Genomic DNA, 17,434 nt, shown 5'->3' on the forward strand with positions numbered 1-17,434 from the left:
TCTGTCAACCTGGCACTCTCGGGCTCAAGACAATCGTCAAAGGTGCAAACCACGCCTATGGAATACTTCTAAAATAACGAAACAGTGCATGTTCAAATGTATGTTTACGTTTTGTCTTGACTATTTCTTCTGCTCGCAATGAAAATGTTTATTATAAATAATGCCAATGTGAATATACAAGAAAAGTATATGTTATTTTGGCTCTTATTTTTTAAATTAGTGGATTAGAACAATGCTTCTTAATGACGAGTGTTGAGGATAAATTGAAAGAGTCTCTTCTGAGTTTACCACCATGTTTGCAAAAGGAAAATAATTAAATCTCGCTTATATTTAAAAAAATGTTTTAATAACTAAAATAAAAAATCGATAATTGAAAACCACATGCATAATGCCTGTATATGGACAATTAATTCAAAATGTGTTTGGTTGTCGAAGATATCGGCCCGCAATTAGCTCGTACGGCATGTTCCTGGATTTTCACGATAAATGGACGTTGGCTATCACGATCTCGTCATACTGATTATGTCAATTTTCCGGTATCGCATCGAACCCCTCGATAATTCGATTTTGCGCAGAACATCGGACATAGTTTTAACGAGACTGGCGCGGGACATGAAATAGGGGTGTTCAAAATATTCGAACGCGAAGGATATATGGTCATAGGGACTGTACAGTGTGTCAATTTTTCGATGGTTTTAAGGGATATCGCGCTTATTATTAACTATACTTTTTTGAGATATTATAGGATTACATACCAGTATAAACTTATTTTCAATTACTTCAATAAAATAATAAAGCATAATATACATACAAACATTTTTTACGGAATTTCATCTAAGTTATAAATTCTCCTTGAACTTGACTTTTGATGAAAAACAAAAGTATAAAGAAATTCATAGTCGCTCTATGTAAAAACAGATTGTGCGTTACACGATGAAATAATATTCAGGCTAAAACAAACAACTTTTGCATTTAATTTTAGATTTTTGAAAAAATAAATCCTAAATAGTCCTACAGTAACTGAATATCTTTGTAATTGGAAAATTGAAATTAAACTGAAAGGAAAAGAAATTGGTGGATTTTTGTTTATATTCATTTGATAATATCCAAAGACATGGTTTCAAAGCGATTTATATTACATATCATTTTTGTCTGTGTAAGGAATAAGTCCCATCGAAATTGGTTCATCTTGTCCATCATCTTATCCGCTTTAAAGGCAATTCGATTGAAGTAAGGGGACTGAGACCTAATTACAGCTGTTATAAGACCGTTCGCAATATTACTCATGATATTTTTAAGTCCTGACAACTGCAGGTTGACTGTGTTTAATACAATTAATCACCCGTTGCTTTTATCGATTTTGAATTATATTTGATTGAATGTGCCTGCACGAAGGCTTATTAAAAATAACCTTATCAACTGTGAGCAGGCGGTGGATTTTGGTCGTAGAATGTTAAATTCTTTTCTGGAATTCCTCAGGCTTCAATTTTGGTGCCTGTATTCATATATCAGATGATGTAGATGATATACAGACATATCTCTCATTTATAAACGACATACAAACTACAAACTACTGCAATAGTTTTTTAGATAGTAGGTAAACCAATTCACTTTAAAGTTAAAATAAAAAATGTAGGGTTGTTAATTGATTCCGAGTTCAAAAAGAGTACATGAATTTAAAATTAATCTTTCAGCGGTAGCCGCCTCAAATGGTTACTTTACGTGTACTTAGGTTTCATTAGTCTTATCTCTAATGACATGTTGTGATATTGTCTGTAGGGTCTAATTAACAACCCATGATAAGTACAGAATATAAAAGCTACAAAATTCTTTCCTACGCTTGATCTAAGGCATTCGTAAATTTCAATATACGGTTAAATATGCAAAATAGGCGTTTTTTACATTTTGCTTCTACCTTTCTTAATGCAATTGCACTGAAGACGACACATTATCTGTATAATAGAATCAGTTATCAGTTTTAGGACTGACGTACGCAATATCAATATTAGGCTTAAAGGTATTCTTACGCCTCCAGCTCACTTGATGGAAATTTTCTAGCGTTCCTAATCTTATTGCGTGCCAAAAGTAAATAATAATCCTCTTATTTGAACTATTGGTGTAGAGCTTAATATATATCATGCTGTATCAATTGCTTTTACTATTTTCTACTAAATTGTGTGAATGCTTTAAAATTATTGTCACAAGATATGTTTAATTTATTTTCCTGTATATTTCCTTTTTCTGTATAGTCCTGCAATGATGAACTGATCTATGCCTGAATGTCTAAATTTCTTATAAAAGGGTTATTTACTTAATTCGATAATGGCCTCTTATTATTAGTATTATATGTTTTTCTCATTAATGTTAATGTTAATTTTTGCAAGCTAAGTTTATAGCTTTTTTTATTTAATTTTTTGTTGTAATATGCTTTGTTTCTCCACTATTACTGTAATATTCTGTAATCAGTTGGTTAATTAATCTACGTATGTCTTTTATACTATCAAGATTACTATAAAATGTTCGTAATCGAAATTATTAAAAATTAAATTCTCGCTGAAAAACCAATCGCACAGTGCGATATTCGCGAGCAGCACAAACTAGCGGGGGTAAAGATTGTCGCCGAAATCACAACGTCCGCCATTTCGGAATGAGGTGCAGCATAAAGGAATTATTATTCGCGATTCCTGTAAACCCAGACTCCGAGCCTTTTGTTGTCCAAATTGAATATCATTCCGCTGAATCGAACGTGTTGCTTCGGGATACCGCACTAATTGTTCCAATTATTTTGGCTACGCGGAACAGCACAACCTTAAACTATTGTGAAAGAAGAATGATTTTGAGTTATCATTTTCGAATTAGTTGTTTCTCTGTTGTCCAAAATAAATCCGTTTTTTAAAAATGTAATCAGCGTCTAAAATATCGTATAGGTTATGTAACATTTATACTCTACACAGGGATTCATAACGAACTGGAGATACTAAACCCTCAGCTCAACATAATAAATATTGGCAGTGGGTTTTCAGACATGACAATTAAGAATTTAAAGCTTATTTGTGGACAACTGTCGTCGTTTCTCGCTTCTCACTTTCCATAAATCGCGATTTCACAAGATTGCTTCCATTGACTACTTTGTTCCATGGCCTGCATTACATAACTTCTCCAGGCTCTTGGCGCTCTTCCAAACATTTTTGGCCACTGGTTTGGGTTCATTCTTTCGAGATGACCGTACCATGTTCGTTTTCTGGATTCTATAGAGTCTGATTCTTACTACTTCGTTTCTAACCAGTTTGAATATTCTATTACTCCTTCTCCAAAACCAGCAGTTGTCTCTCTTGCTTTATTCTCAGGTTTCTGAACCATAGGCAGTTATTCTTTCTACTGGAGTATAGAATATTATTTTTTTTTCCTTTTTTGTAATTTCCCGCTTTATTTTAAATCTCTAGAGCGCTTTTACCACTTGGGGAAAGGGTTACGCCAAGACATTTGAAAAAAGGCCAGTCTTTTTTCACATAGTGACTCAGGACTAGGTGCTCCGCCAGTTCATCCTCTATTGCCATATACTCTGTTATTTTTGGGTTTATTGTAAGTGACCAGTTTTCACTTTCTTGTTGGAGTTTGCGCAGCATGTAGCTCGAGTCATTTTTATCTCTAGCTATGAGTACCTGGTCGTCGACAAAAAGGAGGCTGAATAATATGTCTTCCCCTATTGGTAAGCTAATGCCACTACATTTTCTCTTCCAAAGAGCGCTTTCAATATAAATTTTAAACAGTAAAGGAGCAATAGAACAACCTTGCCAACCTTTTGTTGTTGGGAATCTTTTGAAAGTTTTTTGGCCTTGCTTGACTAAACTATAGGAACAGCACTTTAATAGCGTTTATATATGTTTCGCTTATCCCATTTTGACGCATTGCTGACCACAACGTACTTAGTGGCATCGTGTTATAAACTTTCCGTAAATCTACGAGTCAGCTGAACTTATGTCCTTTATCATCTACCCTTTGTTCAATGAAATATTTAAGTTTGAATATGCCGTCTATACAGGATCGTCCCGTTCGGAATCCATTTTCCTCCATTGAATCGCTATTCGATTTTCGATAACTCCACCGTACAGTCTGGCTACTGAGTTCGTGGCGATGATCACTCTATAGTTTTTATAATCCAGTCTGCTGTCTTTTTTAAAAATGGATGATATCAGTTTTTCACTCCAGTCCAATGGCGAATGTTTTGTTTACAAAATTTTGGTGAAAATTGCAGAAAGAATCTTTATGAGTTTCGAAGGAGCAGCTTTTAATAGCCCGATGCTTATATTGCACAGTTTTAATTTATTGATTTGTCTTCAGTGTTGTAAATATCATTTATACTTCGACAATACCCAAATTTATACCTCGTCCCCCCTCCAGGTTAATAGCCTGTTAAATTCTGACTTAGCTAACTTTCCAAAATTTTCTGCTTCTTTCAATTTGTGTGGTCGGCCTCTTTAACTTCACCCACTAACTTAGCGCTTCTCATTTCCTTCCTTTCTTCATATTTATAATTCCTGTGCTCGCCTGTTGAGCCATTAATGTGAATGTGACTTAGTCGGCTTAGCAGGAAGGACCGTAAGGCGCCATGAAGTGAAGGGAATTAAGTACGACACTATCAGTTTTCCCTGTAAAAGGGTTTAATAGAGAACCTAGATATTTTAATAGAAAATAGATTTGGGAACCATGGTGAAGTGGAAGGGTTAATCCTGGTTTGTTAATCTTAAGTGAGAAGAATCTTTCGCCTGTGAGACAAAACCCTATTTGCACTCAAAAATTTGTTGGTCTATGACGCACGTCTATAATTTTAGGTATCATTAGCGTAATTGGCGTTGTCAACAGTTACATAAGCCCAATTACAATCAAACGCAACCCCGGGATAGGTAAAGATGTGATCGTAAGTCAGAAAAATGCTACTTGGGTGAATCTACATGATATATTATTAGTAAAATAATACCATGTATAAATTCTTTGTGATTCATTCGATTTGAAGTGTAATTGAAGTTTAATAGGCAATCACTTTAAAACTTTGTCTTAACACAGTGGAAAGATAAAATGTCGTTTCCCTAAAGTGATACAAGAAGAAGAATGATATCCTCGCTGAAAAATCCCGGTACTTAGTTTGACGAAACTTGCTCCAACTTTTTCGCATTGCCGCGGATAAAATAAATATTGCCACATTTATTTAGAAGATAGAAAAGCAGTCACACACTTTCGTAAAAGCTGTTATAAGAAGCCTGCGTAAATGTCAACTATTTTCATGTAGAAATAAGAACAGAGTTGTTCACCATAAAATAACATGGATACTTACTCAATGACAGTAGTTTCGATGACGTAGTGTCTATCAAATACAACCATTTAACTCTATCTGGTGGTATTTATAATAGCGTTTTCCATTATGCTTTAATGACCTTTAATGTTATTCCAGGCATTTAGGTGAATTATTTAAATCTACTTGGTCATTAAGAAACTCACATGAATATCTCAGTTTGTTAATCTCCAGAGTTTCAAATCGGTTCAATTTTCTACTTTTTGTTATTGTATGAATTCAAGTTCTGAATTTAAGTCAGTAGCGTAATTAGATACTAACCAAAACTAAGTTTTTATTTTTGTGTGCTCTCTTTTTTTTATTCATACATTTTTTAAGGATCTACCAAAGTTTAGGATATGATCTGCACTTTAACATATAGACTCCTGATTTTTCAGTTTTCTTAACCTTCGATTTGTTTTTTAAATATCAGTGATCAGTTTTAAATGCCACACTTAGATTCACACCGTATCTCATACGTCTGTATTTCTTTTAAATAACTTAGGTTCAGCACTTGATTTGGCGTTAATGGAGTTTTGGGGTTATTTGTTACTGTTTTATATTTATGATTTTTTCTATAATTGACGCGCTGTAGCCATTGTTAAATGATGTATGTTTTACAATGTTTAGTTGCTTTTAAAAAAATATGTTGAAAGTGACGAATGGCAGCCATTTTTTGCGTGTAAGGGGGATTATTATGAATAACTGTGTGAGAGGGTTTATGGTAAATGCAAAAATTCAATGTCTTTTGTGTCTTAGTTGTAGTTAAATCTAAAAAATTAATAGAACTATTTTGTTGGGCCCCAACAGTGGATTTTATGTGGTTGTGTATTGAATTGTGCCCTTAGTTGTCTGTGAGTTCCAGTGAAACGAGCAAAACCATCATATACTTATTTACACCGCTAATGCAGTTCCCTCGACAGTGTAAATAGTTGGTTCTTAATCAAGGGATGTTCTTTTTATAAAGTTTTCTAAATTGTCCATAAAAATCTCTGCCAGTAATGGGCTTAATGGATTTCCCATTATCAATCCTGTAGATAGATAAATTTTACCACTAAATTCAAAATAGTTTTGCTTGAAACAAACTAATAAACTCTGTATTAATCCTCGTTTCATAACTGGATTGACCTGTTTTTCAGTGGAAATTGCTGTCTATAATGTGGATTTCTTCGATTGGTGGAAAGTGGCATAATTTTTGCACATCAAAAGATACTAATATTGATGATTGATGTCTTTAATTTTGTTGATTAACTTAAAACTTAACTTCCTTAAAGAATATTTTGGCTGTTGGGGATTTACTATTCTAAATTTGTGCCGGTGGCTATTAAAAATTACGAAATTTGTAATTACTTTTTTGTCTTGCTTAATATTTTAGAATAATCCTGGTTCATGAAACTAGGCTGCGTTCAAATTAAAATCAGAGATCTATAAGGTAAGCTGCGGATTCTAAAATGTATGTTGAGCAAACAGGTAGATCTTTTGAAAAACCTTAACGAACACAAGAGAGCATACAAAAATAAGAGTTTATTATCCAAACCCTCTTTTTGATCTGCTTATTCGTTTTTCTCTTGACTTAAACGTTTAACCATTTCTCGCTATGTTCCACAATTGTAGGCATGCTATACAGATTGCTTTACTGTTAGATTGGGGCACGCTCTTATTGGGTCAGTCCAGGTTATTTGTATCTCACCTCTGAAGATGACCGAAATACCTATAGATCCAGCACCAGAGCTCAAATGCGTCGAACTTTCTGCGGTCGACAGTTCCAACGACCATGTTTCTGCTCCATATAGTACAACAGTGAATATCAATTTCTTATTTATTGTTCTTTTGTGTTTACTGTCATAGCTCTATCTCGCCAAGTTCTTTGTTGTTCTTCTAGTGATTTCACATCTACTATTAACGTCTTGTGAAGAAACACCCTCAGATAGATGTACTGGTTAACGACTTCCTACATTTATAGATGAGTTGAATATTTGGTTTATTATTCTATGATCTATCAGCAATGATTACTTTGGCTTTTGAGTTGTTGATATCTAAGCACAGATTACTTCTTCATAGATATTAAACAGAATGAGCAACATGATACGTTTTCTGTTTTACAGGTATTAGACAGTTGATATCGGGCTATTCTCACCACTGCCTTACTACTTACTACTACTTATGGAATTCGCTTCTTTCTCATATCTGACTAAAAATTAGAAGTTACAAACAAATAAACTTGAACTGAGGTGGCTTTTACTTGATGAAAATCCATTTATCACAATAAATAAGAACTAAAAGTTCAGATTTTCACGAAATTATATATTATGACATGACAATTGTTTCGCCAACACCGTGTCTTTATCAAAATGATTTTGATAAAGACACGGTGTTGTCGAAACAATTGTCATGTCATAATATATAATTTCGTGAAAATCTGAACTTTTAGTTCTTATTTATTTTTTTAAACAAATAAACTCCTGTTTCTTCCATCTCCCATCTACCGAGATGCCATCCAGCCTGGGACTTTGTTTGATTTTAGTATTTTAATGGTCTATTTTACCTCACGTTCCTCCGCTTCCGCTGATTGTGCGGTTTGCTCGTTGGAGTATTCTTCACCTTTGAACAGGCTCTCGCAGTATTTTTTCCAAGTTTCTAAAATACCTTCCTCTCACTGTTTCGATTATGTGTCTGGTGCTGTTGTGTAAATGTGCACTGTTATGGTTATTTATATCTATGGTTTGGTTTCTAGCGATTACTGCATTCAGTTTTTTACAGTCTGCACTCGGCGTTGTATTTGCATTCCCTTAAAGAAAAGTAAATCTGCAGTAATTGTATTCATATTTTGCAAATTTTGCAGGTCTTAGTACGACTTTAACTATTTGGTAATGATTTCAGTTTAGGTTCGGCCTAAACACGTCATTAAAACGTCTTCTAACCAACTTTCGCGAGATGCTAATTGCCTAATAATTCCGACTATTAACCTGTTTGTTGCGATTTCAACGACGCGAACCTTTTGCAGAACGGGCTGGGTTTTCGGTGTGTTAAAAACTGTTTTGCCTTAACCCAAAATTTGTTCTCGTCAGCGTTAAGATGAACTGAGTTAAAATGTTTTTACTTCGAACCGAAGGCTCGTGATTAATTGTTAGCGAACGCCATTCCGGACAGGCTTAAGGGAGTTAGGAATTTTAAGAGTGTACTTTTTTCTATCCGACGTTACACCCCATAAATCTGAAGCGGGTGACTTCTGAAAGAAGGTCCGATCGAGTATTCCGATTGCCATCGCGTGACTATCGAATGTAATGACGTTCGCCGCCTTTCACGGTAAACGAATTTGCTAGTGTACAGGACTGGTCAAACTTTACAGTTTTAAAGGGAAACTTCCATATTTGCAAGTATTCTGAACTGAAACTGGCTTCTACTCTGTGCATGCTTATATACTGTTTGAAGAATGCTGAGATGATTCGCGCTTAAGGTTGTTTGGTTGGTTAGATATTTCTACGGATTCTCGGATTTTATATTGACTACATGCAAGAGTTTTAGTTTTAAGGCTCCTTCGTGTTCTTTTAACCTCGTTGATATTTTTTCTTTCTGTTTCTCCAATTTATTCTTTGTCGCATATTAATGAAATACTGTAAACTCCTCAAGGACAAGGGATAAATCTGGTGTTAACATTGCCTTTCTTAAGAACTTTTGATATGTGGTCAGTAATGTTTTGAATGTAAGGACGGACGAGAGTGGCAAGTGTGGGGTTTGTGTCTGATTTATTTACTTTGTCGCATATTACTGAAGTGCTGTAGGCTCCTGGTGTCAAAGACAAGGGATAAATCTGGTGTTAACATTGTATCTCTTAAGAACTTTTGATATGTGGTCAGTAATGTTTTGAATGTAAGGACGGATTGCAGTGGCAAGTGTGGGGTTTGTGTCGGATTTATTTACTTTAGGACGTTATGATGACGTAAATTTTTTAATGGAACTCTTATGTCTCTAATGGGAAAATTATTTGATGGAAGAGCAAGTGTTAGGTGTTTTAATTCTCCATTTTCGCTTGGAGTCGAGATAGTTTTACATCTCTATAAACAGGAGAGTTGATAACCGATGACTCCTTTGTCGGAGGGTGATGTGACAATGCATGGAGGTATCATTCTGTGTGCGTAGGTTTTCTGTAAACTGAATTACCCAACTTTAGGTTTGATTTTCTATTAATAAGAATATCTAATAATAGGAGATTATTGTTACTTTCTAATCCAATAGAGTTTTGATGGTTAAGAAAATCTTGGAGGGATTTTTGACCAAATAACAAGAGGATTCTCAATGTAGCTTCTCCATAGTAAGATGGATGTGATAATGGAGAACCCCCATCTGTTCCTTATATTTGTTCATAAATTTAATCGACACAAGAGAAATGTGTTTCAGACAAACACTTTTTAATTAAGATGATATGAATCTGATTCTGAAATCATGTTTAGATTTTCAGGAATAGAAACAAAAAATTTTAGAAGTTAACCACGACTCAGGTCTTTACATTTCACCAATAAGGGCATCGGTCATCCGAGACAATGCTCCCTCAAACAGTATAGTTACAGAATAGAATACAAGCCAGTTTCAGTTAAGCTCTGAAAAAGCCAACTGGACAATCAGCATCACCAATTGACTCGGTTCTAATAATAGTTCGAAGGGGTAATCCTAGTTCGTGAACCTCAGAGAATCCGTAGAAAGGACGAACTTTGGAGTAGCGCGGGATGACAGATTTTCTTAAGGATTCGAATAGAAAAGAAACATAAAACTTTAATTACTTTTTTTTCTAGATAGTCAGTTGTGTTCATTACTTCCGTGTATTTTGCAGTTTCAAATCGAATTTTATTAGATGAGATGAACTTTTGTTTAGGATAAACTACACACTTGAAATGATTTCCTCTTTTAGAATAATACTCCTGCATAAACGAAGTTGGAACATTTTGCAAGAACCTATTCTTCAGAAAGTTCAGAAAGTTGGTACGATTATACCATAGTGGTTGGTAGTTAAGAAGAGTTTGATTTTTCTTGTGTTTAGGTTAGTTTTTCAAAATTTTGAATTTGGTTCTGGGTGGAAGATGAATGTATATTTTCACCTTTGTCATATTTTCTAAAGGAAGATGGGATTGTTTTTCTTATAGATTTGACGTAATAATATTTTTCCATACCTTTTTGTTAATTTAATTTACACATCCATACCTACGCACATGACTAAATCCCAACAGTAATTTTTTCTTCGGCGGAAAAACCACAAATTACGCCATAGAACGAATTAAAAAAGGAGTTCGGTAAAAATCAGATTGTTTGGGCGCGATTGGCATGGCATGTGACCGATAGCTTTTAACGAGCTTCACCGTACGGTATAAAACCTGGATGAAATACAACGCGACGTTCATTAAGCGTGGCACTAAAATTGAGTTTGTGGGTCTGCATGTATTTTCTCTGAAAATGACTTCCTCGATGCAATTCGTGACAAGTGTTCCCCGGGGACCTATAAAGTGCCGATCTAATTACAATTGAGAAGGACTAGAGGGTTGTAAGTCCTAAGCATATATTCAAACTAACGCTCGCGCGTTATGTAGATGGTGAATGTGTTTAAAATATGAAGACTTGTATAACCAATACCAGTAAAAACTAGACTTAAGTATTACAAGATGCGTTTTATAATAAATTTTGTATACTTTAAAAGAAAAGAACAAATTCCGAGACTTTCTTCTTCATGTCGAAGTCAATTGAAATTATATTTATTATATTTATTATTATATTTACAAATATTCTGGATTCCTCCTGCGTCGGTTATTGATGAATCGAATCACAGTTCAGCAAGTTCAGAGAGTGTCCGATAAACTCTCTTTCTTATGTACTTATGTACCATATGTGTTAGTCTCATATAAATGTTTATTACCGTCAAATATTTCAGGCTTGCAAATATTATCCATACTAATTTATAAATGTACTAAAAAAATGCCAGAATGCACATTTTTGCATATTTGAATAAAATACATATAGATTAGTCATATTACACTTTAAACACTCTAAAAAGTCTTAAGTGATTATTTTTGTACTCTAAAAATACTAAACTTTAAAATGCCTTCATCATATTTTTTATCATTTTTTTCAAGTGTCATATGCACTCGTGAGCATTAAAATTTTACGATTTTTACAAATTCATAGTGCCTAAAAAACCTTCTTCAAATCGGTCGGTGGCTTTTGGACTATTATTCTATCTCTAAATAATTTTGAAAAACTTCATTCAATGAATTAAGTCTCATTTCTTAAAAACTTCGTAGTGATTTCCTCGTTTGTGTAAATTATTGGGAATTCTACTTCACTAGACCCATACTGCCCCATACTTTCCGGTATATCCGGAATATCATTTTTAGAAACATCTAATTCGACTATTAGACTCAGCTAATTCATCGTACCTTTCTCGTTTGTCAATAATCTTGTTATTTAATCTACACTACCCCTACTATTACCTAATGACCCTTTAAATGACGATTTAAATCATCATTCTTACTGCATTCTTAGATAAAGTTACCCTTAGGAGTGTGGTCATATACATATTAAGATATTAATGGCGAAACGTGCGTATCGTACATTAAGTCAAGTATTCGTTGACAAAAAATGTACCTTTATCTTCTACAAAGATTACATTCAACATTTTGAAAAACTAACTTCAGGGGCAAGTAAAATCAATAAACCCTTCCACCCCTACTACCAAACGCTGTGGTAAATGTTTCACCGCACCAACTTTCTGAGATAAAAAAAATAGTTCTTGCAAAAGGTCCTAACATCGTCCTTGCCTTACGTATTATCCCAAAAGAGGAAATCATTTCAAATATCGAGTCTATCCTAAATAATCTGGCATCTCAAACTGCTAATAAAGTTCGTTATTCGGTCGTTTTACTTTGCCAAAAAGATTAAATTCTAATGCTTACTAAAAATTTCCTTACAAATGATCTGGCCCATTTGTAGGAGAATATTCAAATACTTACACACATACTCTCGGCATGGTGTAAAAAACTGGTTTTTCACCTTTTCTTCGTATCAGAACACAACTTTTCGATTTTAGACAAAAAAGTCCAAAAGCCATCCTTCAAAATATCGCCGTTTGTTACCGAATACCAAAATTCCAATACGCTAAAATTTCAACACTTTCTCTTAACGTGCTTCGAAAATATGAATAAAAGTCCACTTTCAGGGCCTGTTGCTCCATTGGTCGACGTGTATTTACTCCAGGTGGCAAGGAAACCATTGTCCAGAGCAGCATTCAAAATAGCTTCAGATAAAAATTTGCAATTTGCTAAGTTAATAGGGGTTGTTGCATGAAAACAATTGAATATCGTTTGCAGTTTCACCGGAAATAACCTCAACCTTGTTATTTTAAATGTTACACACCGTATATGCTTCATTTTTTAAAGTCGACACACCACTCTAAAGAACTTTTACTGACTCTAACATATTCCATGTCTGAAATCAATATTTTTTGAAATTCAGCCGTTCACGAAAAAAGTAAGTCAGAACCAAAAATATTACGGTAACTTACTGCTCATTCAAACTAATGGGTGTTTTTTTCGATGTATAAAACTTTAAGTTGGCATTACTGTTCAAGATGGCAACCGATTTAACAGCTATCAAGTGATTTATTCTCAGTTTGCAAATAGTGCATTTTTATTTCGAAAATAATGGTTCTGTGCGGAATACGTATCACGCACTTCATTTTATTGTCGACAAAATCGTCCATCAGAGCAGTTAATTCGATTAACCATGGAACGTTTTCGCATCACGTTTACTCTTATTGATAATTCGCATCCCCAGAGACGCCGTACGGTGCGTACAGAAGAAGCTATTGCTGCTGTAGAGCGTAGCATTGAGGAAGACCCGAATGAGTCCATCCGCCATCGAGCACAGGAATTGGATCTGTGTCCATCCACTTTATGGAAGATTTTGCGGAAGGATCTTGGTTTACGTGCTTACAAAATCCAACTCGTGCAAGAATTGAAGCCAAACGATCATCAAGTAAGGCGTAGATTCGTCGAATGGGCCCAAAACGAGATTGCCGTTTTGTTTAGCGATGAAGCGCACTTGTGGTTGAATGGCTACGTTAACAAATAAAACTTCTGCATTTGGAGCGAAGCCAATCCTCAAGTGTATGTCGAAACACCGTTACATCCAGAAAAACTGACTGTTTGGTGCGCTTTATGGGCTGGTGGAATCATTGGTCCGTACTTCTTCAAAAACGATGATGACCAGAACGTTACAGTCAATGGTGATCGGTATGGAGCTCTTTCATTCCTGAATTGAATAACCATGATGTCCAGGAGATGTGGTTTCAACACAGCTCGTGCCACAATCGATTTATTGTAAGACACGTTTGGTGACCGCCTAATTTCACGTTTTGGACCTGTGAATTGGCCTCCAAGATCTTGTGATTTAACACCGCTAGACTACTTTCTGTGGGGCTATGTAAAGTCCATACAAAATACGACATGTATTGTATTGATTTTAGTGCAAAATGATTATGAACAAAGCACAAAAGGGCATCTTCTTTTGAATTTTGCTATTGAGTTTATCATCATTGAGTACAGGATAGAAAAGTAGCACTGGACAGTGGAGGCTTCATTTTTAGTTAAACTGTCTTGGCGCAGTAACTGATTAAAATTTGAAAAATCGATTCTTTGCCGATGTTTGATTGAATTACGCTTTAAATGAGTTACCGTAAAATTTGTTTGTTGAATTGTTTAGCAAGCCAAAAAAAAAATAAAAGCATACAGTGTTCTTTGTTTACAATAACAAAGTTGAGATTATTTCCCGTAAAACCGGAAGCGCAATGTTCAACATAGTCAACCCCATTAACATACCAAATTGCATATTTTTATCTCAAGTTTTTTTGAAATATCGCCGTGGACAGTGGTTTCGTTGTATAGAAAACGGGGGCTTATTTTGTTTGTAAAATATATGCTGTTAAAGTTTGACTCGGTAATTCCATTCGTTATAAAACATGTTGTTAATTTTATATTTAAAATTTAAAGAATGTAAATAAGCGGATTTTGATAAAACTGGCATTTCATTCTCAAAGTAGCAACGTACAGGGTTCACATTCAAAAGTGTTGTTGAAGTGTACTTGAACGCCTGCGATGCTCCGATCTAGACTAGAACACCACTTTGCGGCACTATAGACATTCATTAGGTCATAAATGTTGCCGGTATTATATAAGGCAAAATGTAAACAAGTTTGAAGAAGAAGGGCTATAAAATATTGTCCTTATGGGAGCACCTAGTGAACGTGGAACTTTTGTCCCGGACGGAATTGTGTTATATTAAATCAGGAGTTTGCTCGAGGCTCGGACGACGGCATTTTAAAATTCGCCAAAGCCATACATATTTATTTGCTAGGAGTGTATGCCGGGACAGCGGGATGCCAAAGTTTTTAGGTTTTGTTTGCTTCGGTGTCACTGTGGAGTTGCGCTTTCTAAACACATTTTGAATTTTAATTGCGACTCTGCCGCGTATTTATTTTGCTTATCGATTGTGCTCGTTTCGAATTTCGCCATAAATTGAAATGTTTTGCCTGATCGCGTGTGTGGGTTTAAGTGAGTACAACGTGGTCCACATCTTACGTTCACTATCCTAAATTTAGTTATTTTTCGGCATTAAGTATGAATGACCTGGGATTACTTATTCTGGATTTTGGAATGTTTACCAAAATCGTAGTTTAATAATAATTTTAATTATTGAATTAAGTAAATACCAATTTTATGAGAAAATTAAATATACAGGCGCAGTTCAGTTCAGCATTGCAGGAATGCTGACGGTTCTTACACTAAGCCTAATATCCAAAATTAGGAAATATACAGAAAAATGAATTAACCATATCATATGATAATCGTAAATGTGCATTTTAAAGCATTCACAGAAATTGAAAACAGATAAAAAAGTAATATAAAATCAGACAGACCTTTCATAATAGGTTCAATGCCTGCAGTTTGTTAAAAAGGGTTATTGTCTACGACTAACTTTTGAATTAATATCTAGCTTGATATTAAATTTTTAATATTTTAAATTCATTCTATTAAATACTTTTGTCAAGCAATATGAAAAACAATGCCCCATTGCATTTGAAATAACAAAGTTATGATGTGTAAAGATGATAAATCTGACGACGCTGTTGCTCTTAGCATTTTTGAATTCTGCATTTGAATTTTATCGTTGCAGATTTGGTAGTTTTGGAAATAGTTAAGTGTTTTGGTACTTTTTATTAACCAGGTTTCGGAAAAACTGCAAAACTGAAGATCGTTCATATATATAGTTCCTGTGGCATCACTTTTCGTGTCCAGACGCGTTTTTCTTTTTTTTGACATAAATTGGATGACACTATCATCGCGAGAGTATAACACCTTCTATATATATTACTTTATAATTAAATTAAACAAATAACTTATTTACGCATACTCTGGAATGATATATTATAGCATCATTCGTTCAGGTGGATTTTTATCACCACAAAAAATAGTAGGCAGCTAAATCTGCCATTTGGATTCCAAAATTTTGCCTTTTCGATCTTGGTGCTCTTAATCAAATTTCCGGTTTGGCATCTAATGTTCGATAGTTGGGCTTCCTAGCGCTAGGCACTTTAAATGGTAAAATATTTGCGATATTGCGACTACAGCAACGCTCACGGACCGCAGTTTGGATTATTTCAGCAAATTATTATAGCACAGTCTCGATAGGGGGATTGTATAGAAATCTTATTACACCGCACTTAACCACAGACGCTGTAAGGATCTTAGTTTGAATAATTGGATGTGGCTGCTACTTAAGCTTCTCGGATTACAAACTTCCACATTTAATGATCTTTCTTATTTACACATATTCTGTTCTCCTAAATTATGACGACACGGAAGTTTTTTGTTTTTTTATCTTAGGCCAATGTATACAATTTAAAACATACACGAATGAAGATCTCAAAACATAAATCAGATGTCTCATGATGGCCACTTGGATCTTAATCCAGATCGTGCGATATGGTCTTTGGCAATGACAAGAATGTTAATTTTCTAAGAAACAATTTAAATTTTGTAATCAGTAATCCAAAATTAAATTTTAAATACTGCATAAGTCTGAGAGTTACTTTATATAATAGGTTTAGATTTTTATTAACAATAAATAAAATATCAAAAAAATATTTTGACTCCATGAAAACCTCCTACAGTAACAGACACACTTTAGATGTCTTGTTTTATTTGTGTAAGCTTTGTGTAATATGCTTTTCTTGGGCAATTAAATATACTTCATCATCAGATATTAGTTTTATCTTCTTCTCCGTATACAGCAATAATAATTCCTTATTTCTGATACCATTTCTGAGTTATTTTCTAAGTAGGTAAGCAATATTTTTTGCTCGGTTGGATAACGCGGTGGCATTTCCCGCAACTTTAGATGCTTTTGGTGGTAATAAATTAAACCGGAATCAAACTGAAACTTTATATCACGATTAAGAAAAACTTCGAGTAGCTAACATAAATCACTTTATGATAAGGTGCCGCCTTGTTGCTGTTTCCTTGCTCGTTCATTTCCATTATCTGGAAAATTGTTTACTTTTGAGTTAGACGGTGTCCAGCGAAAAGCTGGGTTTTCCTATAGGTTCGAAATTTTATCAATTTTTCTCGACTTATGATAATTGTTACAACGTTCAGGGACACTGTTTTTGAATTTTAGAGAATAGAAATGTTGTGGAAAAATAGCCAATGGTGAGTGTGTTAAAATCACAGTATAGTAATTGTTCCGTCCAGTCGGAATTGTTTTGTTTTATTTTTCCTCTTTAATTTTTGTAATTGGGGAATTTTTATATCGAGCAAATTGAAATTGATTTTCTTTTAATTAATTGCTGCGGTTATATTCTCCGCGTATTTTGGTGACAATCTCACTGGGTATATGGCCAGAAAAACTCGTATGTCGCTTGGGTGTCGTACTCCGCTGTGATCGGGACTAGTACGACTCAGGTAGAGACCAACGTGAGAGCATTTTCCGCGTGCCAGAATTAATATCTCGAGTGCCCTCAAGTATTGCGAAATTGTGCCGGTCAACAGCCAGAGCTACATCAAG

At 34.6% G+C, this 17,434-nt stretch overlaps 1 protein-coding gene across 1 annotated transcript in view; it reads left to right on the forward strand.

Moving 5' to 3' along the window:
- The window catches only part of LOC132703016 (uncharacterized), a 116,474-nt gene that overhangs the window by 55,939 nt on the left and 43,101 nt on the right, over positions 1–17,434 (forward strand). The gene's annotated exons all lie outside the window — the stretch shown is intronic.

The sequence above is a fragment of the Cylas formicarius genome, unplaced genomic scaffold (assembly GCF_029955315.1).
Source record: "Cylas formicarius isolate icCylForm1 unplaced genomic scaffold, icCylForm1.1 PGA_scaffold_6__28_contigs__length_40554024, whole genome shotgun sequence".
NCBI classification, from domain to species: domain Eukaryota; kingdom Metazoa; phylum Arthropoda; class Insecta; order Coleoptera; family Brentidae; genus Cylas; species Cylas formicarius.